Source organism: Macrobrachium rosenbergii, chromosome 21 (genome assembly GCF_040412425.1).
Source record: "Macrobrachium rosenbergii isolate ZJJX-2024 chromosome 21, ASM4041242v1, whole genome shotgun sequence".
NCBI lineage: Eukaryota > Metazoa > Arthropoda > Malacostraca > Decapoda > Palaemonidae > Macrobrachium > Macrobrachium rosenbergii.
In genome coordinates, this window is record NC_089761.1 from 19,802,557 (window position 1) to 19,825,626 (window position 23,070).

The 23,070-nt window shown below is 36.9% G+C and overlaps 1 protein-coding gene across 2 annotated transcripts in view; it reads left to right on the top strand.

The window, feature by feature from the left end:
* Positions 1-980: 980 nt before the first annotated feature.
* Positions 981-23,070, top strand: part of LOC136849767 (mucin-21-like) — a 159,145-nt gene continuing 137,055 nt past the window's right edge. The window contains exons 1-2 of one of the 2 annotated variants that reach the window (XM_067123170.1): positions 981-1,149; positions 3,053-3,156. The gene's annotated coding sequence lies outside the window, so the exon portion shown is untranslated. The remainder of the gene's footprint in view (positions 1,150-3,052; positions 3,157-23,070) is intronic. The other variant, XM_067123171.1, reaches the window with a different exon arrangement.

Sequence of the window (23,070 nt, forward strand, 5' to 3'; positions counted from 1 at the left end):
TGTGACAACTGTGCTATCAATGTACTGCTCCTGAGTTTTCTTCCAGGGTGGGAACATGAGCTCTGCCTGTTTGCCAACAAACTCAGGAAGGCAAGTTGTAGAAGAAATTCTCGTAAAATCCAGCCCCATCACCTCGTGAACTGTCGTCGCCATTGCAGTAATTTTCATAAAGAATATTCACAAAAATCCCACCTTTTTTTGGCCATTTATGTTTTTCCTCTATCGAAGTAACGTAACGTTTTGTCAATTTTGCAGTAATATGTTAATGTTTTTCTTGCTTCTTAATGTAACTTGGATGATTGTTGTGTCAGCACAAATATTAATTATATGTGTTAAACTTTTAAATGCGTATTTGAACCCAGTGTGGCATCACCCAAAAGAATTAGTGCAGAAATATAGTTGATTGTTTCTCAACTGCACTTTGTTGGAAAGAATATAATGTTTCTTGACTTCATGGTACATTTAAGTAAGTTAGTAAACTCCTCAGCACTGTAACTTGGTCTCATTCAAAGCTAGAGGCAGGAGGGCTTAAGGTTGAATGAAATCGTACCGAATGTGGGCCTAAAACTTTAAGTTTCACCACACTGAATATTAGCTTTTCGTGTTTTTAATACACTCACATTGACAATTATCTTATACGCACATAAATTGGAAACAGGAAAGTGACAATAAATCAAGACCATTTAATAAGTCAGGAAGAAGATTAAATGCAACGAAAGACCACAAGATATAAAGAATAATCCCCCCATTGCCCCATTTAATAATAAACCGTAACACTTTTTTTCATTCTGGGTTAGAAATCTGAATTCATTTCCTGTTATGATGAGCAAAATTCAGTTTTGGCAAAGAGCCAGGAATTGAAAGAATGCAGAAATACCCACAGCTGAGCCTTTAATAGATTCTCTCCAGTACATCACCCCAACAACCCTTTTAACAAAAGCAAAGGAAGCAACTCAAACTAGTGTATCGCGTCCATGTTTTAAGTACTGCCGCTAAATCCTATATCGTCCTGGCGGTGACGTCATGGAGAACTTATTCCAGGCAGCTACAGCGCTCAGTTATCGCTTGTAAACCTGTGGTGATTGTTGAATGTGTTTTGACATTGGTGGTTATCATTTTATGGGCGCTCTGTTTGGTTACGTTAGAGAGGTAGGTATGGTTTTTTTTTGTTCAGGTGTTCTTCAGGAGAGTGTAATCACGATCAGACTATGAAAAACGATACAACAGAGTTGTCTCCATGAAGGTGTGCGTGAAGAAACCAAACCTGTTGGCTCTTCCAGACGTTGTGTTAATCTTTGTTTATTATAAAACATTAATGGTTCAGCAGAATGACATTGTCAGTCGTAATACTCGTGTGTTCAGTAGTTTCTTTGACTTACACGAGTCAAATTCCCCTAGGGCCACTGATGGTCAAAGCCCCCTAGGCTATTGATGGTCAAGACCCCCTAGGCTAGTGATTTTGGTAAAACTGTAAACGACCACCGCTGCCCGATTCCCGCAAGTCCCCGACTTAGATATTTACCGTCTTTTGTTTGTGCATGTCGTTTGTGACAGTTGCCATCTTTTTGAAGTTTTTAAATTTATCCCTGAGGGCCAGATACTAAACACGACGCCCATTTTGCACGCAAACCGGTGGTTGAAGAGCTAGAGGGCTGCGGTGGTGGTGTTCAATTTTACCGTTGTATTTCCCATAACATCCCTTGCAGTATAGTTGGTTCACTTTAGGTAGATTCTTGGGCCTACGAGACGTTTGTTTTGTGGCCTCTGATTGGCTGGTGGCGGGAGGTAGGCGGCTTGCTCGCTTTCTCATTTTTACGCCTGTAGCTCAGAAAACTAGCAATATATTTATATTTTTTCACTTATCTCACGTTTTGCACGGGATAGGAAAGTTTTGGTCATTACCATAGGATTCGGTATTAATTGTACAAGTAACTCATGATTTCCTGAAATCAATAAGATGAAACAAAGGAATTACAACAGTAAAAGTGAAGAGAGAAGCATTTAATTTTTTATACCTGTTTTTACTTATCGTCGGATTTTGCATCATTCATGCGATCAAGATAGAATAAAACTTGTGTTTTCATACAGTAAATTCACCCTGAATGCGCTGGTGCTTTCAGATTTTAGATGTATGTGATATGTGAAGAGAAAATGAAGAATACGTCTTACTATGTTGCATCCGTTCTTGACTCAGTTTGGCAGCAGTGCCGAGAGACGATGATCTGCAAACAGCGAGAGCTTCGAGGCGACGTTGACAGTTGCCAATTAATGATATGAGAAGTTTGCAGTTTCGACAGTATTTACCGTATTATATGTCATTACATTTTCTGTAAATAAATGCATAGAATTCCCATTATGACTGTCGAACTTTTTCACTCCAATATCATATATGTCCGTATGTCTGGACATATCTGATAAGAAAAAATTAATAATCAGATGGGTGCACCTGGATGTGTTGGCTTTAATTTAGTCTAGGTGATAAATTTGCATACTGTAAGCTACATGATGAATAACAGGTCTACTTAATTATGAGTTCATTATTATGACCGCTTGTTTCTCTGGTCAATAGCATTAATAACTTATGGTTTTTATGTGTTCATTCAATGAACGAAAGTACATCATTTTATTTCTTACCATAAAATCTATTGGTGATGTAACGAATACAAAATTCTGTCTTTTTCAGATTTTGTTTGAGCTACTCTTATGCCAGAATGTTTATTCCTTTATATACATGTTACTTTTGATAATTATGTAGGCCTGTTATTTATCATGTAGCCTACAGTATGCAAATTTCTCACCTAGACTAAATTGAAGCCAACACGTCCAGATGTACCCATCTGATTATTAGTCTACAACTCGAGTACCTGGGTTTTGAAGGTTGGTATGTTAGTACCTGTTTTGAAATTGCCCCGTACCCTAGTGTGTGAGTCTTGCATTTGTTAACCTCGTAATTATCAATTTTACAGTGTGTCAAGAAGGTTTATACTTATTTGATTATGAAAAACTTAATTTAGCATGTATTTTCATTACCATACATTTTCTAAATTTTCAGATTCTGGTGAAATCAAGCCTAAATTCTGCGCAAAATAATCTCATGAAAAAACTAAAACTTCCAAGGTTCTCTTGAATGGTCACAGTTTCACGTCAAAACCAAAGGTGGGGTTTTAAGTTTTCTTTCAATTTAACCAAACCAGACTTTTAATTTTTTTTCATCTCCACCCTTACAGGGGCGGCGCCTCTGTAGGGGTGGAGGTCCTCTCACACAGTTCCGTAGGTCTTATGACCTGCGGGCAGGTTATGGATGTGTTCAAACAGCCAGCAAACAAACAAATTGAAATAATTTCTTTCAGGTGGTTATTGCGTTAGACCAGCCATTTTATAAGTAAACATAACTCGGCCAGGATGCTTTTCTGTTACTAACGTAATGATTGAATTTTATTGAACTTCTGTTTTATTCATTAATTTGCTTGTTTGCTTATATCCTTTTAACACCCCTAATGTTTTGGTTTTACTTTACCCTCGTTTGATTAAAGTAATTTTTGTTTTAAATATTTTGTTAAATAGTAAATTACTGTCAGTTTAACTTTCTTTCTTAACCGAAAGATTGTAAACATACCGGTTAATTCAAGTGTACCAGGGGTTAAAGCTTTATCCTAAGTTTTGTAGAATTTTTAAACTTCAAAAATGTTTTGAGTAAAGATGTTAACGTAACTTTACAGAACTGCGTAATTAAAAACAGCAATTACCGATTCATTTTAGTCAAGTAGGAATTGACGGGACCGAAAAATTTAGTATAGCCATTTTTATGTTAACTAGTCCTTCACCGGTAAAGTTAACCAATTCAACCCCGAGGAAAGTAGACTTTGGCAACAAATCTAATACGGGAGCCAAAAGTCTATGTTAATCCATATTAGAAGGTCGAGTGTAAGTTCCCTAGTCTTAAAAGCTGTGTAAACAATCTTATCAGCAAAGGATATTTTTGATCCTAATGCAAATTATTCAAAGATAGCTGCCAAAGCCCTATTAAGTTAAGTATATCTTAGTTTAACTCAAGACCACTGAGCTGATTAGCAGCTCACCTAGGGCTGGCCTGAAGATTGATTTATTTACGTGGCTAAGAACCAGTTGGTTACCTAGAAACGGGGACCTACAGCTTATTTGTGGAATCCGAACCACATTATGACGAGAAATGAATTTCTATCACCAGAAATAAATTCCTCTAATTCTTCACTGGCCAGTTGGGGAATCGAACGCTGGGCCAACAGCGTGCTAGCCGAGAATTCTACCCAGCCCTCCAATGAGGAACTGTAAATCCCTATTTCTCTGCAGTAATTCATTGTATTTATAAAAGTGCATTTGATTGCAAGTTACTCCTTGACTCATCGACGTATTTAAAGGAAGTAGTCTCATTACTCATATCCATTCGTCAAATATGGATGCCATAAATCGGGATATGCCTTAGCTGTTCTGATGGGGTTTTAGCTTCTTGTCATTAGTGCTACAGCAGAGAAGCTTTAGTCGGGTGAATCAGCCTTATCAGTTAGGGTACACCAGTGAGTGGAATTTGTTTATCTCAATAGGAATTTATTTAAAGTAACATTACGGCATTGCAATGCAGTTAAATAGACAGAAGGAAGCTGTTTCACTTATCATAATCAGTGTTCATTTAACGAACCTTCAGTTTCTGTGTATAATAAATCTTTGCAGTCGGATTTTTAAGCAATATTGATTGTGGTGTTTCATCTATAACTTTCAGCAGATCTGTATGATATTCACTTTGTAGGGGGGTAGTGCCGTCAGGGCATCTCACACGGTGCACTGTAGGCATTACTTTAGGTTCTTTGCAGCGTCCCTGTCATTCATTTTACTGTACTTCCATTCATATTCTGTCTTCCATCTTACTTTCCATCCTCTTCCAGCAATTGTTTCATAGTGCAACTGCGAGGTTTTCCTCCTGTTACACCTTTTAAACCTCTTACTCTCAATTTTCCTTCCAGCGCTGAATGACCTCATAGGTCCCGGTGATTGGCCTTCGGCCTAAAGTGTGTATTCTATCTATGCATCTGTACGAGATTCATCTTGTATTTTATCGGGGAGTTCGTTTGCTGGTGCGCAACACATCATGATGCTCATATAGCTCTATTTTGATTTAAAACCTGCATAAAGTATTTTGCTGACTGCTCTCCAGGCATTCAGTTCTTGTTCTGCACTCGATGCATTTATTAAATTTCCTTGGTCAAAGGCTTTGACGTGGATTCTTCATAAATAAAATGAATTTCATGGGATTTAACTCAGGTTTTACTCCTTGTTTATGAACGAATTTTAAAGCTGCCAGTAAATAAGAAGCACATTTCTTGCCGTTACCTTTTTAGTTTTCTGTAAAAGAAAACTATTGTGCCGGCTTTGTCCGTCCGCACTTTTTCTGTCCTCCCTCAGATCTTAAAAACTACTGAGGCTAGAGGGCTGCAAATTGGTATGTTGATCATCCACCCTCCAATCGTCAAACACACCAAATTGTAGCCCTCTAGCCTCAGTAGTTTTTATTTTATTTAAGGTTAAATTTAGCCATAACCGTGCTTCTGGCAATGATATAGGATAGGCCACCACCGGGCCGTGGTTAAAGTTTCATGGGCCGCGGTTCATACAGCATTATACCGAGACCACCCAAAGACAAATCTATTTTCGGTGGCCTTGATTATACGCTGTAGCGCTGTACAGAAGATACGTCGGTGCATTTTTTACTTGTTTTTTCATATCTTCTCTCTTGGAGTACTATATTCAAATTTATGAAAATAGAATACTGATACTAATTATGAGTTTATGACGTCATAGTCTGCTGCGTTAGATTGAAAATGGATTTTAGGTTGGAGCCAGAAAAGTAGAGGAATCAAGACTTTAAAGCCAAGCCGTAAGAAACTCTATGGGTTGAGCACACCATGATTAAACCGAACTGCTACTACTACTATTAGTTGTTTCAGTGCTTGCCATATTTATTTTAGGCAACGTTCAGCAAAGAAATAGTCTCTTTGCTGCTAAATTAATGATATCGACAAATACTTATTGCCCAATTTTTCCATTAGATGCTTAATTACTGCAAAATACCTGAATGAATAGGCGTCTTATTGCATCAATTGAAAATTGACTTCTCTGCTGGACACAACGAAGTTTGAACCTAACGATAACGTCATCACCACTAGTCCTTTTGAGAGAGAGAGAGAGAGAGAGAGAGAGAGAGAGAGAGAGAGAGAGAGAGAGAGAGAGAGAGAGAGCTGAGCTTCTTAGCAAACTAAATTTTCCTAGTGAGGGATTGTTCACAGTCCATGTTAATCATACGCTTGGCAGAGGAGTGACACATTATCCAAGTCACGTAAAACGTAGCAGCAGTAATCAGTAAATTAATCGGATATTAGGCTGCAGTAACCACGATCCATACCCTTCTACGGCTACAACGGTAAATGGGAAAATGTGAATGTGAAACCGTGCGTCCAAATGAAGAAATGTGAAAGGCGCATTCATTCAGTCAAGTCATCGAAATGTGAAGAGTTTGTTAATGAGCTGATTGAAAGAAAGACGCCCGAAGATCTTGATGTTTGTAAGAAAAAAAAAAGCAATTAACGGGGCGAGGAAAAAATAAAAGAAATGAACAACACTCAATACATATACCTTCTTCGACAGCCTCCGTTAGTGACTAATTCATGAAGCAAATACTAAAACGAGACGGCGGCAATTAATGACAGCATTAAGTTGCTGGCGGAGGAATTACTCAGTTCCTTAATTGTAACATGGCTATCGTTATTGTTTTGGCTGCAGGTTTAGCCCGTAGACTACTCTGTCGCCACAGTGAGTTTTATTAGATATAGTGCGATAAAACATTTAAGATTAAGCACTATTTATATACAGTATATATATATATATATATATATGTATATAAGTAATATTTTTCTTGTATTTATACACGCACATTATATATAATATATATATATATATATTCTCTCTCTCTCTCTCTCTCTCTCTCTCTCTCTCTCTATATATCTCTCTCTCTATCTCTATATATATATATATATATATATATATATATATATATATATTATATATATATATATATATATACTCTGAGAAACATGCTAAGCATGTGACACTGGCTTTACTCAGCTTATGGGAATGAAGAATTTCTTAAATAATGCCATGAGTATCTACTTCAGTATTATCATGTATTATTGAATTTAACACGTAAAACCCATGTACACCACAACTGTTACCTAATACATTAAAACTATCAGGGCATAGGCCCTATGCCCAGCATATTAGTACCAGTGCGTTAGAATGTGGAGCTTCAGCCTAGCTGAGGGGTATACATTTTTATTCTTCCGGTCCCTTGCATTCTGATGCTTTCACTAGAAGTTAGACTCTGTAGGGGGGTGGTGCCGTCAGTGCACCTCATGCGGTGCACTGTAGGCATCGGCCCCTAGCTGCAACCTCTTTCGTTCTCTTTGCTGTACCTCCATTCATATTCTCTCTCTTCCATCTTACTATCCACCCTCTCCTGACGCTTGTTTCATAGTGCAACTGCAAGGTTTTCATCCTGTTACACCTCTCAAGCCTTTCTACTCTCAATTTTCCTTTCAGCGCTGAATGACCTCTTAGGTCCCAGTGCTTGGCCTTTGGCCTAAATACTATATTCCATTCCATTCCATTCCACTAGGAGTTAAAGGACTATTGTAGTGTTGAGGCTTGTAAATAAGTTAAATGTTCTTCAGGGTCAGAGGAAAGCCTGTTGTTGATGTTTAAAACACGCGTGATACTAAACTGTCTAGGACTGCACGAAACTTGTAAACTTGCACAATTGATTGTCACTGAACTCAAAAAGTGCAGCCACAGAAATGACTTTTTCTGCTTTGGAAAAAATCCAAACCTGCTGTAGTCTTAAGAACACAAGGGCAGGAAACTGTCATCCTTTTCTCACGATGAAATGGCAGAGAAGTTTATTGGAAAAGTTGGAGGGCAGAATTAAGTAATAACTGAAATCCCCCGTAGGGGGTTAGTGCCGTCAGCGCGCCTCGTGCGGTGCACTGTAGGTATTACTGAAGGTTCTTTGCAGCGTGCCTTCGGCCCCTAGCTGCAACCCCTTTTGTTTCTTTTACTGTACCTCCTCTCATATTCTCTTTCTTCCATCTTATTTTCCACCCTCTCCTTACAATTGAGTCATAGTGCAACTGAGAGGTTTTCCTCCTATTACACATTTCAAACTTTTTACTGTCAATTTCCGTTTCAGCTCTGAATGACCTCATAGGTCCCAGTGCTTGGCCTTTGGCCTAAATTCTATATTCAATTCTATAACTGAAATCCTGAAAAGGGAAAGACAAAAGAGGAAGATATCACAGAGCAAGAGAAAGTTAAGTTCTGTGCACTTTCATATACCGGTAGTAGGAAAATTGCGTATTTAAGGGCAGTATACTACTAAAATATTCATTTTTTATTGATTTATTTCACGTTTTCTTATATCTTAACTGTGTAGGACATTTACAATTAAGAGAATAGGCGGTAAGCTAAGATAATAAATAGACATTATCAACAACAGAGAATGTCATGTATATATATTATATCTATATACAATATATATATATATATATATATATATATATATATATATATATATATATATATATATATATATATATGAGGATGTCATGTGTATATATATTATATCTTATATATATATATATATATATATATATATATATATATATATATATATATATATATATATATATATATATATATATATATATTTTATATATATATACTGTGTGTGTATGAGAGAGAGAGAGAGAGAGAGAGATCTATTAAAAATGTTGATTATTGATATCTAAACCAGTTTCCACGATATTTGATTTAATAATGCCACATCATATGATGACACTTGTATCATCGGTAACACTGCGAATTCCTCAAGAACGACGGCACCATTTGCTTATTTTCAAAGCGGTTTCTTTCCTTTTTAAGTTTTCCTCACAGGCGCATGTAGAATTCTTAACCTTTTAAACTCCTGGGATCGCCAGTTGCTAAACCAACGTGGAAACCTGATCCTCAGTGCATGAGGAAATTAATTGTTATGGGCATCTCGTGCTATCTCGCAACATCTCGAGGGTCGCGGGACTAAGTCGAACCGCAAATTTCGCGCCAATTCACCCGGGTTTTCTCCCCCATTAAATTTAGACATCACATCCCAGTATCGTGGGAGACGGTCATCTTAAAAGCGATTATACTCAGAAAAGCCATAAAATTGCACAAAAGGCTTTTGATCTTAAGAACTGCCGTAAGGGAGAACTGGAAGTCGTGTACACGACAATAACATGAGTCCTGACGAACTTGCTCTCATGCCTCTTCAATAACAAAGAAAGGTTTTACGAGCAAGAAATTCACTCGCGAATCTTTTCAGTCTGGTAAGGGTGAGCTCATTCATAAACGACGTGTATGTGTGTATAGTATGCACGCAAGCACAGCGCTTCGAGATTTTTATGTATTTTTTTTTGGGGGGGGGAGGTTAGTTAGGTCTATCGCTTTCCACGAGGAATAAGTTCTAACGATTATTCCTTTTCTTGTTCTTTCGAGTTTTTGGGTATGTAAGGTCTTTTGACTGCATTGCCCATGTCTATATACAGTATATACATATATATATATATATATATATATATATATATATATATATATATATATAGTATAGATGCTTATATATATATATAGTATAGATTATATATACATATAAATATATATACAGTGTAATTATAGATACATATTATTATATATATATGTATATATATATATATATATATATATATTTATATATATATATATATATATATATATATATATATATATATATATATATATATATATATATATATATATATATATATATACACACAAACATCGTAATCGCCTCCAACTCTGTGAATTTCCCCCCACTCGTGTCTATCCTGTCCTTTGTCTTTCACAAACCTCCACTCATTTTCAGCCTCCCGCCTACTAGGTCTCATCCAAGTGGGTCTGCTTCTTCCATCTAATGCCCTTAGGAGACCAATAACACTGGTAATTACTGTCCTTCCAGGCGATGGTACAGAGGATATGTCTAGGCCATCTCCCATCATCATTATCTCATCCACACACGGAACTAATGTAATTTCCTATTTTATTATCATTTTTAACTCTATCCTGTCTTCTGATTCTATACTCATCTTGAATCCTGTCTTCTTTTAACTCTATCCTGTCTTCTGATTCTATACTCATCTTGAATCGACAAGATCTTTAAGGTACAGTTTCATTGTCCTACCATGATTCATGGAAGTAAAACAAAACCGATCGAACTAGACTTCAATGTAATCTTACTTTCGTATGCAGTTTCAGTGTATGTGACTTCCAGATCTCACTCAGTCAGTCCCCTGCTTGATTTTTTGGTTTAGTCTTTCATTAAATTCGAACTCAAGAGAACCTGTATTAGATATCTTTGCTCGGATCTTTCCTAGATAGTGACCCCCAACAAAGTTCGGGGGTCGTTATCTAGGACTAATATTCCTTTGGGGTCATTATCTTTATGATATTTACTGTCTTTTGTTTATGTTTTTACTGTAATCCCCAACGGGCATGTACTAAACACGCCGGGTTAAACCCTTGGGGGGTCACTGTCTAGGAAAGATCCCTTTGTTCCCTAATATTTGAAAGGTTCGACCTCATTATTCCCACCTCGTGTTATTTTATCTCTTTGTGCAGACTCTGTCGTCATTACTTCTGTTTTTCTTAGGTTTATCTTGAGTCTTGCCTCTTTTGATTTACGATGCAATTTGGTAAGAACACAATATATATGTAATATATAAGTACATATATATATATATATATATATATATATATATATATATATATATATATATATATATATATATATATATATATATATATATATATATATATATGATATATATAATATATATATAGAATATACAAGGCCCATAAAACACTATTTAAACGTTGAAACCATATATTTAGGGCACTAGCTTCTGTGCCCCTGTTCACTGGTAGAATATGACAGGTGGAAAGTTACAATGGTATATACAAAAAACAGGTGGGCCTAGGGCCTCCGATGTTATGGAGGTGGCGTTTCTTAAGGGAGGAGAATGGCCAAATTCCTAGTGGTTTTTGTCCTCATTAGCTTCCGTTTGGCGATGGATCTGGTTGCGTTTCCTGGGTCATCTTCTTCATGAGGGGGTTTGAGGATTAGGTGTCGATGTCATCCGATTTCCAATGTCCTCTGACAGGTTCATATTGTTGGTTTGATTGATGATATGCAGATTCCAGCATCCTTCTTTGGTACGGACAGCTACTTTTGAAAACCAACTCCGCCCACCAGTTAATGACCATGCCCTCTGTATTTCTGATATGTAGGAAAATTCGAACTCTCCAAAGCGTAACATGCTGATCTTTTTGTGCTCTGTTATTCTTTGTGAGAGCGATCTACCTGTCTCGCCTGCGTAGATGTCCTGACAATTACTACAGGCTTCTTCCCTTTGGTTATTTAAGTATCGTTATCTAGCGAACTCGATGGATTTGGGATAATGGAAAATGAAAGGATTGGGCCTGAGTTGCCTTTCGGAGGCCTTTTGATGTTTTCATTGTAATGAAGCTTTATATTTGTTGTTGAAATCTATTTGTCTGTTGTGAGTGGGACCTTTATAGTATATTTTATTCGCTTTGTTAATAGCCCTCTCGATAGAAAACCCACCTTCCCTGTCTCCTACACTCATTTCTTAAGCTACCACGACGTCTCCGTAAAAATCATGGTAGGGTGCAACTTATTCCTCAGAGGACTTAGGATATGTTCAAATGAGTACCTGGATAAAGAATTCTAACACGATCCGCCAACACCTAACGCAACTGCTATATCCACCACACATTATCGAGAGGGCTATTAACAAAGCGAATAAAATATACTATAAAGGTCCCACTCACAACAGACAAATAGATTTCAAATAAACAAAATAAAGCTTCTCCGGGGATGATGAAAACATCCAAAGGCCTCCGAGCAACCAGGCCCAATAATCCTTTCATTTTCCATTATCCCAAATCCATCGTGGAGTTCGGCCATAACGCATGCTTAAATAACAAAAGGAAGAAGCCGGAGTTTACAAGATACCGTAGTAATTGGTTGTGACATCACGAGGCGAGACAGGTAGATCGCCTTGCAAAGAATAACAGAGCACAAAAGATCAGTACGTTATGCTTCGGAGAGTTCGGGAATTTTCCTACATATCAGAAATACAGGGCATGTCATTAACTGGAATGGGGCGGAGTTGGTTTTCAAAAGTAGCTGTCCGTACAAAAGAAGGATGCTGGAATCTGCTATCATCAATCAAACCAACAATATGAACCTGTCAGGGAGGACATTGAAATCGGATGACATCGACACCTTAATCCTCAAACCCTCATGAAGAAGATGACCCAGGAAACGCGACCGCCAGATCCATTGCCAAACAGAGCTTAATGAGGCCAAAACCACTAGGGAATTTGGCCATTCTCCTCCTTAAGAAACGCCACCTCCATAACATCGGAGGCCTAGGCCACACCTTTATGTTTTTGTATATATACATTGTAAACTTCCACCTGTCCATTCTCCTACTAGTGAACAGGGGCACAGAAGCTTAGTGCCTGAAATATATGGTTTCAACGTTTAAATAGTGTTTTATGGGCCTTTATATTCATATTACACTGTAGTATTACAGGAAAAGACATTCATATATATATATATATATATATATATATATATATATATATATATATATATATATATATATATATATATATATATATATATTGAATGGAATTCTGAACTTCCATCTTCGTTTAACTTTTGGATTCGTTCTCTACGAAGATTTTTTTTAAACGTGTGGTTTCGATTCTTCGTCTGCGAAAACCTGAGTGATATAACGTCGTAATATTCATCTAGGAATATCTATCTAGGAAATATTTATCTAGGAATCACAGGATATAGCGAATAAAAAATGTGGAATTTAAGTCTCCTTGAATAAACTTTTAGTTGACGGCTTTGAGAATGAGCAGCGTCATGCACTAACCTCCTCACTTTTCGGCCTAGGCTGAACCAGTTGAGAACAGCATCCAGTTCATGTTGGCATTACCTAAGGTTCTTTGCAGCGTGCCTTCGGCCCCTAGCTGCAACCCCTTTCGTTTCTTTTATTGTACCTCCTCCATATTCTCTTTCTTCCATCTTACTTTCCACACTCTCCTAACATTTGATTCATAGTGCAACTGCGAGGTTTTCCTCCTGTTACACCTTTCAGACCTTTTATTGTCCATTTCCGTTTCGGCGCTGAATGACCTCATAGGTTCCCGTGCTTGGCCTTTGGGCTAAATTCTATATTCAATTCAATTCTATTCAGTTCAGTTTGATAATTGTAGAATGAGTTTGATAAATCTAAATTCAGAAGGAGACTCAAGATTATTTACTTGAAATAAATTTGTAATGTCTTCCAGTGCAAGAAGCCAACGTAACTGACTTAAAGATTACGGGTCACTAATCTGGATGAAGATGTTCGTTGTCGTAAATTATATATATATATATATATATATATATATATATATATATATATATATATATATATATATATATATATATACGGTAATATGTAATATATTTTTGTATATATATATATATTATATATATATATATATATATATATATATATATATATATAAATTTTTGTAAGCAATATGTCAGCAAAGTACTGATACATATCGTGATACATTTAATGGCCCTAGCTCATTAGATTTGCAGCGACACAGTTTAATTTAATTTTTATTCTGATTCCATGGGTGGAGGTAAACTGACCGATAGACTTGGAATTATCACTAACTTTATTTTGTAATGTGGACTTGCTATAAAATGAACGCTGTTATCAATGTGTAGCTTCATATTTCGTGTGACAAATATCATGAGGACAATTATAGATACCAGAAGAGAGACAAAGAAAAACAAAAATTCTGAACTGAAATCCTTTCCAAAGCTTTCCACCCACCTCCTTTTGAACATTCTACCCCGCGAGATGTGTTAGGCATGACTTGGCACTTTCACCGTTATGCAACGGCCAACGACGCGGTCTTTCCCGCCAAAAGTTGGCCGAGGAACGTGTGTAAACAAGCTCGTTCCCGGAGAGGCTTTGTAAGTCTTCTTTTTTTACACTAAGAAAACAAGGGTTTGCATAATAAGACAAGGGACGATGAAAGAGAAAATATGAAAGAAAAGAGGAGAGCAGTGATATAACAGTCGGTGAGATGGACATCGGGGATGAAGGCTACGTGAAAATGAGAATCAGCACTAGAAGTCTTTGGCATAGCTCGTCTTGGTACGAGTGTTGAATTAGCTTCAAGTGCAGCACCTTTCTATTATACTGTCTGCTGCTCTTTGCTGAAGCAACGCCCGCAGATCAAAGTAGTCTTGCTTCACCTGCCTAATCTGTCAATCGCTTTTTCTTTCTAAGTGAGCGTCTCCAAACCTAGACTAGATCAAACCATGCTCGGTGGAAATTATACTTCCATCACCCAGCCGATTACAAACGAACATCAGATATACTCTATTCATCTGCAGTCTATTGGCAGTTTTGTTACGACAGTTTCCAGATTAAACTGCGCCGTTTAAACTGTATGAAAATTGCGAGAGAGAATCTTTGTGATTACACAGGCAAGAAACGAGCGTTAATTAAAACCAAAAAGACAGGTGTGCGCATCTCCTGGTTCTTTTGTCATGGTGTTACACAAAGATAAACAGAAGAAGGTCATTTACCGCGGTCCGAAATGGCGGAATTTAATTGTATTACGAAAATCAAGGAGAGAAGGGGAAAAAGGCAGAAGTTCAAATGGAGAACGTATGAGAAGAAATGGGGACAGAGAGAGAGAGAGAGAGAGAGAGAGAGAGAGAGAGAGAGAGAGAGAGAGAGAGAGAGAGAGAGATGGAATCGCCGCTCGGATGAAATTTGTGGCAACATATTTATGGGCTGTAAACGCCCCTCAATTAAGGTCTGAAAGCCCTTTAATTTACAAGAAAATGGGGGGTAATCCCTTTTATACCGGATGAAATGATCATAACGGATTGAGATTATTAGGCATTATTTCCATATTCCTTCTCTCTCTCTCTCTCTCTCTCTCTCTCTCAAATAGCATTTATATAATTATATTCCCACAGTAGTAGAGTGATTGTTCACCGTTATAGTTGGCTAAATGAAAAGCAAATGGGTAAATGCCTATTGAAATGTTACGGATTTAAAAATATAAAAATAAAGAAAATAAATAATGGATTTGATTACTGAATAAACAGGTGCTGTTTTAGTAATGAAAATTGATAAATGTATCTATCTATCTATCTATCTATCTATCTATATATATATATATATATATATATATATATATATATATATATATATATATATATATATATATATATATGTATATAATATATATATATATGTGTACATACATACATACACACACACATGTACTCCCTCACACTATATATACATGTATATATAATATATATATATATATATATATATATATATATATATATATATATATATATATATATATATATATATATATATATATATATATGTATGTGTGTGTGTGTGTGTGTGTGTGTGTGTGTGTGTGTATGTGTGTGTGTCTGTGTAAATGCAGAAGACAATGAGACGGTACATTTAAATTAACCCATTATTTAGCCACACATACACACACACACACACACACACACACTAGAAAAGAATGCTGAAAGAGTTAAATTTAATCTCGATTTGCTTCGTGAATGACAGGAAGTTCTGAGAAGCTGAGGAAAGCGAAAGTGAGGAGAGAATTCCAAACCCGAGGAAGAAGAATGTCTCATTTCCTCGGACCAACTTAACTTTGGGAATGAGGAGTTACGAGATGAAACTGTTGTGGTAAATTATGAGAGAGAGAGAGAGAGAGAGAGAGAGAGAGAGAGAGAGAGAGAGAGAGAGAGAGAGAGAGGAGGGGCAAAGCGACTTAATTTTCTGGCTCTTTTGTGCAAGCACAGTACACACTAGTGCCTTCGAATCCATATCAGGCGTCTTCGGTTTTCAGTACTGTTTTTGTTTCACTTTGAGTGTATTATCCTTACTTTCAACAATTACTTTAGAAGCTGTAACTGTCACTTAAGAAGTACCCATATTTAGAAGAATACCATATTGAGGATTAAAATCAGGATAGGTGAAATTGGGAAGCATCATTTTCAAGCCAAAGACCGCTCCGAAGAGCGGAAACGAAGTCTCTAAAGTAAATTGAGGAAGACGCTTTGCAAATCGGGGAAGGGAGTAATGTTTCTCATTCAAGGCAAGTAAACAAAAAGAGATGGTCAGCATCTAAACTCGATTGTCCCTCGGGGTGGAAGAAGAATTCTTACACTCCTCCTCTCACTTTCTCCACGCCCTCTTTTTCTAACGTTCATGGCCCACGTCAGCGATGCATAAGAAAGATTATTTTATCACGCCATTTGAATAATTTTTCGCTAGCAGTAAATCCCTTCCTTTTTTATTCCTTTTTATATTCTTCTTTTTAGACCTTGCTTTCGGGAGTGGGAGGAAACGCAATCCACATGTAATTATTATCTAGAAATGGTCAGCGTTCCATTATAGTTTTGGCGCGGTAGGTTTTAAAACGGTTAGATAATAATTGAGCTTGAAATCTGCTTATTAATTAAGAAATTTACGCAGAGTGACGATACCCAAATATACGTATAAATTCATGCATCAATACATGAGCACACACATACGCAAACCATCATTTCTGTACTACTGATGACTTGGCGTATTTCCACTTCAGGACACAACAAATAGTAATCCGTAAATCCTTATCACTCATATCACAAATCATCGCTGTTTTTGTTATTAGATTTTACGGAGAATTCACATCATTCTGGTATTTTAAGAGGAATCTCATTTGATATTGTATTTTATGAAGAATCGCCTTTTTACTGTATTTCACGAAAATTCCCTCTTATTGGTGTATTTCACAAAGAGTCCCTCTCGTTTTTCACGAAAAAATACCTCTTGCTACTGGATTTCACGAAGAATTCTTCTTGTGAATATAATTCAAGAAGGTTCACCCTTATTTAGTTTTCGTAAAGCATACCCTTTGCTATTGTAATTCACGAAGCATCCCTTTTGTTAACATAATTTATGGGGAATTTCCTTTGTTGTTGCATTTTAAAAAAAGGATCACCCTGTTTACTGGGTCAAAGAATCCCCCTTGTCAGTGTATTTTTAGAAGAATCACCCCTGTAATTATATTTAACTAAGAATCCCTCTCATTACTGTATTTTTGGAGGGTCACCACTGCAATTATATATTACTTACAGTCCCCCTTATCACTGTAATTTTAGAACAATCATCCCTGTTACATTTTACTAAGAATCCCCCTAAACACTGTTTGTAGAAGTATCACTCCTGAAATTATATTTTACTAAGAATCCCCCGTAACTGTTTTAAGAAGAAAAACCCTTGTATAATTTGACTGAGAATCCACCTTGTTAGTCTTTGTTAGAAGAATCACCCTTATAATTATATTTTACTAATAATCCCCCTCATTACTTTATCTTTAGAAGAATCACCGATGTAATTCTGTTTTACTAAGAATCCCCTTATTACTGTATTTTCAGTAAAATCACCCTCTAAATATTTTTTTTATAAGAATCCCTATATCACTGTATTTTTAGAAAAATCACCCCTGTAATTATATTGTACAAAAAAAACCTTTATCACTGCATTTTCAGAAGAATCACCGTTGTAATTATATTTTAATAAGAATCACCCTTAATACTGTATTTTTAAAAGAATCACACTTGAAATTATGTTTTACTAACAATCCCTTTAACACTGTTTTTAGAAGAATCACCACTGTAAAATATATTACTAAGAATCCCCTTAACACTGTATTTTATAGAAGAATCACCCTTGTAATTACATTTTACTAAGAATCCCCTTAACACTGTATTTTTAGAAGAATCACCACTGTAATTATATTTTACTAAGAATCCCCCTAGCACTGTATTTTTGAAGAGTCACCAATGTAATTATATTTTACTAAGAATCACCTTAACACTGTATTTTTAGAAGAATCACCACTGTAATTATACTTTACTAAGAATCCCCTTATCACTCTATTTTTAGAAGAATCACCACTATAATTATATTTTACTAAGAATCCCCCTTAACACTATCTTTTTAGAAGAATCACCACTGTAATTATATTTTGCTAAGAATCCCCCTTACCACTGTATTTTAAGAAGAATCATCCTTGTAATTATATTTGCCTAAGAAAAACCCTCTTTGTTATTGTATTGCAAGAAGAATCCCCATTGTTGTATTTGGCACAGAATCCCCTTTGTTACTATATTTTTCCAAGCACTTCCCAACAGCTAAAAGCAAACACAACTATGAAGAAGAGTCCTTCGCGTCAAGGAGTCCCTACAGGAACTCTCCTTTCACCTCTACAGTTTTTCTTTAATTGCTGCTAACGCCCATCACATCCTGCTAATTGCTGCCATCATCATCATCATCATCATCATCATCAGCAGCAGCATCACCATTGTGATGATCTTTATCTTTCTTAATTACTTTCGGGTGTATAATGTGTCCCTTCGCTGATTTTGTGATGATAGGAGTTTAGAGTTATGGGAGAAATCATTATTATAATTATCATTCACGAGTGCATTAGCTGCTCGTAAGTGAGTGAATGATGATTCTTTTTAAAATACGGCGGTAAGGAGGATTCTTAGCAAAATATAATTACAGTAGTGATTCTTCTAAAAAGATAGTGTTAAGGGGGATTCTTAGTAAAATATAATTATAGTGAGTGAACAGTTTTAAAGATAAACTGAAACTCAGGACTGTGGACCTAGGTGGAATTGCTATGGAGCAACCACGGTCACCTTATACATAATACATATATACATACAAACGTCTATAAAGATGGATATGTACTGTACATACATATCTACATACATAATGCATCAGAATAGATAATTTGTTATACATATTTAATACATACTTAGATCTGAAAAGATACCAACATGCCGCACATTCGTACAAACATCTAAACAGATAATCGACCATACATACATACAGACACATACATACGTACATACATACATCTAAGTAAATATACATATATACGTACAGGCATCCATTTATCCATAGTTGTTACGTGCTTTTCGAGACGTAAACCAGGGCACGCACAAGCAATTGTGTAATAAAATTTCCTGTAATTTCTGAAATATTCGGCTTAAAAAGAAATGGCAAACGTAAGAAGAAGAAGAAGTATACGATCGTTTATATATATATATATATATATATATATATATATATATATATATATATATATATATATATATATATATATGTATAATAAAAATATGTATATATATATATATATATATATATATATATATATATATATATATATATATATATATATATATATGTGTGTGTGTGTGAGTGAAAAAGTGAGAGAGAGAGAGAGTGTGTGGTGAGAGAGAGAGAGAGAGAGAGAGGGAGAGAGAACTGCAAATACAGCGAAGACTGAGGGTCATTGTACACATCTGTTATAAAAAGAGGAATGGGAAGCTTTACATAATGATTGATGAGGATAAGTGGATACCGTAATTGGTAGACATTTCATTACGTTGATATAGAAGAGGAATAAAAAAAAACCGCTGACAAGTGTCAAATAAGATTAAGTGAAAGCAATAGGAAATGATTGAGGGGGATGCTTAATTGACTGCCAGCGGAATGAGGCAGCTGATTGATAAAGGAAAAAGGAAACTTTTGTAAGGAAGGAGAATAGTTGATTTATTCCTGTATCAGTTCTCCATTGGAGGGGTGGGTGAGCTTTCGGCTGATACGCTGTTGGCCCAGTGTCTGGACTCCTCCGACCGGCCAGTGAAGAATTAGAGGAATTTATTTCTGGTGATAGAAATTCATTCTCGTCAGAATGTGGTTTGGATTCCACAATAAGCTGTGTACAGTAGGTCCCGTTGCAGTAACCAGTTGGTTCTTAGCCACGTAAAATAAATCTAATCTCGGGCTGGCTTTAGGAGGGCTGTTAACCGGCTCAGTGGTCTGGTTAAACTAAGATATACTTTTTTTTTTTTAATTCCTGTATCCTTTCTTTTACAGTCAAATTTCGGGATCTTGTCCCCGCATTCGTTTTTAAATAGTTTACGACAAGTTTCGGATAGATGGGCAGTTGTCTCTTCCGTCAGGCTGAAAAAACAAGTAAAATACGCCAAGTTTGTTCGGCGCAATCCCGATTTTTCTGTACAGCGTATAATTTTGTATGAAACTCTTAGCCACCGCCCATGAATCTCTCAGCCCCGCCCCATGAAACTTATTGGCACCTATAACGGTGCCAAACGCACGGTCATGGCTAACTTTAACCTTAAATAGAAACTACTTAGGTTAGGGTCTGAAACTCTCATCCACGGCCATGAAACTCTATTGGCACCTATAACGGTGTCAGACGCACGATCATGGCTAACTTTGACCTTAAATAGAATGAAAACTACTTAGGTTAGAGGGCTGAAACTCTCAGCCACGGCCCATGAAACTCTCAGCCCCGCCCCATGAAACTTATTGGCACCGTTATAACGGTGCCAGACGCACGATCATGGCTAACTTTAACCTTCAATAGAATATAACTACTTAGGTTAGAGGGCTGAAACTCTCAACCACAGGCCATGAAACTCTCAGCCGCGGCCCATGAAACTTCCAGCCAGGGCGGTGCTGGTCTGTGTTGTTTGGCACCATGCCAGAACACGATCATAGCTAACTTAAACCTTAAATAGAATAAAAACTACCGAGGCTAGAGGGTGTGCAATTTGGTATGCTTGATGATTGGAGGGTGAATGATCAACATACCAATTTGCAGGCCTCTAGCCTCAGTAGTTTTTAAGATCTGAGGGCGGACAGAAAAATGCGGACGGACAGACAAAAAGCCATCTCAACAGTTTTCTTTCACAGAAAACAGAAAATCTAGATTATAGCATGATAGTTACTAAAGTGGAAGCCGCTGAATAAAACAGTCATATTTTTTTGTGTGTTTAGCCAACGCTAAATTCTCGAGTCTAAATCCTAAGATTAGTGAATTTTAAAACTAAATATTTTGATTTTTAAGACTAAATTCTTGTTTTTTAAAATCTCTAATCTTTGGTGCTATGAGGTTGAAGTCTTGCATTTTTAAAATTGTCTTTGTGTAAACTTCATGTGGATTTTAAAACTAGATTCTGCAGTTTTAATTTTTCTTTTGACTGCTAAAGTTTCACCATTTCAAGGCTAAGTTCTTTCGGTTATAAGAAAAAACTTACTTTAGATATTTTCTGACGAAATTCTTGCAAGTTTTATGACCATATCTTCGGTTTTGTCTTAATATTTTTTTTTTGTGGCGGGAAGGCCGGGGAGGGGGGGCGCTAAGGCTATTCTTGCCGTTATCACGGACAGTATTATCAGGGAACTAGATATAAGAATTCTGGCCGTCTTCTTTCCTTCATGATTCAAAGTCAGCTAAATATATTAGGCTGGGTCAAAAGAAGACATGACCACAAATGCTAGGTTTTTAAGAATGAAATTCTAATCAGATCTCAGTCAATTTTATTCTTGCTTTCAAAGGCTCAGCTTCGTACCAGTGGTATTGTCTGTGCAACCCGTCCACTGTTTCTTATTTCCACATTCATTTTTCCCCTATCTATTTTTGGAGGTCCTCTCATTGGCCCGTATGGCTCGTGGGATGTACAGTACACATTTTTGCTTGGCAGTTAGAATTTAACATTTATTGAAACCAAGAGAACGGGAATCAAGGAGGAAAAACGAAAGTGGTAGTGAGCGGAGCGGGAAGAAGAAGAAGAAGAAGAAGAAGAAGAAAGAAGAAGAAGAAGAAGAAAGAGTACTGTTACGATTTATATGATGCGTTATATTTCCATATGTGTGTGTGTGTGTAGAGAGAGAGAGAGAGAGAGAGAGAGAGAGAGAGAGAGAGAGAGAGAGAGGAGGGAAATATGATGAATGGTTCCACGTTGGTGGGATAAGGATTATCACGTCGAGGCCCTTCAGATTTCAGTGTGATAAGTTTGATGGAAGAAGTGACCGCTCACATCTGCTGTTTTTCCATCTCGTTTTCTCTTTCTCTTCCCGCGGCTGTAACCCAGCACAGTCTAATGACCACGAGGGACATTCAGTAATTCACTGCTTATGTCTACAGTGAGGCAGTGGGTTTAAATGAACGTTCTCCGTCCTCACCCGGAATAAGAAATCCAGTATCTCTTGTTAATGAGATTTTATATATATATATATATATATATATATATATATATATATATATATATATATATATATATATATATATATATATATACACATATAATATATATTAATAAATATATTTATGTATCTATATAAAGAGAGAGAGAGAGAGAGAGAGTTAAGTACTCTGCCTACCGCGAAGGTTTCAAGAATGAAAACATGAAGCCAGACGCTTGCTTAATGTATCAAGATTTATTAACAATAAAACATATCACATAATTTTGCCTATCCTAAAAGACTTCCAGCCTTATGCTGCGACGTCGTCGGGAATTTTTCCGAAGTCGGCGTTGGAGACGTCGAAGAGACCCTCCGCCTCTGCGCAGGGGAGTGCTTCCTCTGGGTGGGCGCAGGTGAGGGACTCCTGGCTGAAGACCGTCTGGTTCCCGCAGAAGAAGGAGAACTGGGCCATGTCGACGACTTCCCCAGCTTCGTTGGAAACCGGGAGGCAGATGTGGAAGATGCGGCAGTCGTTGGACACGTCGGCGTAGTAACCGTAGGAGCGTCCTGCGCAGTCAAAGACCTGGTTGGGCTCCCCTCCAAGGATCTCGAGGTACCCGTCGGAGAACTGGTACGCCGAACGGGCGGCGACTGCGGCCAGTAAGGACAGCAGGCAGGCAACAGCGAGCTTCATCGTTGCTGTGGGAAT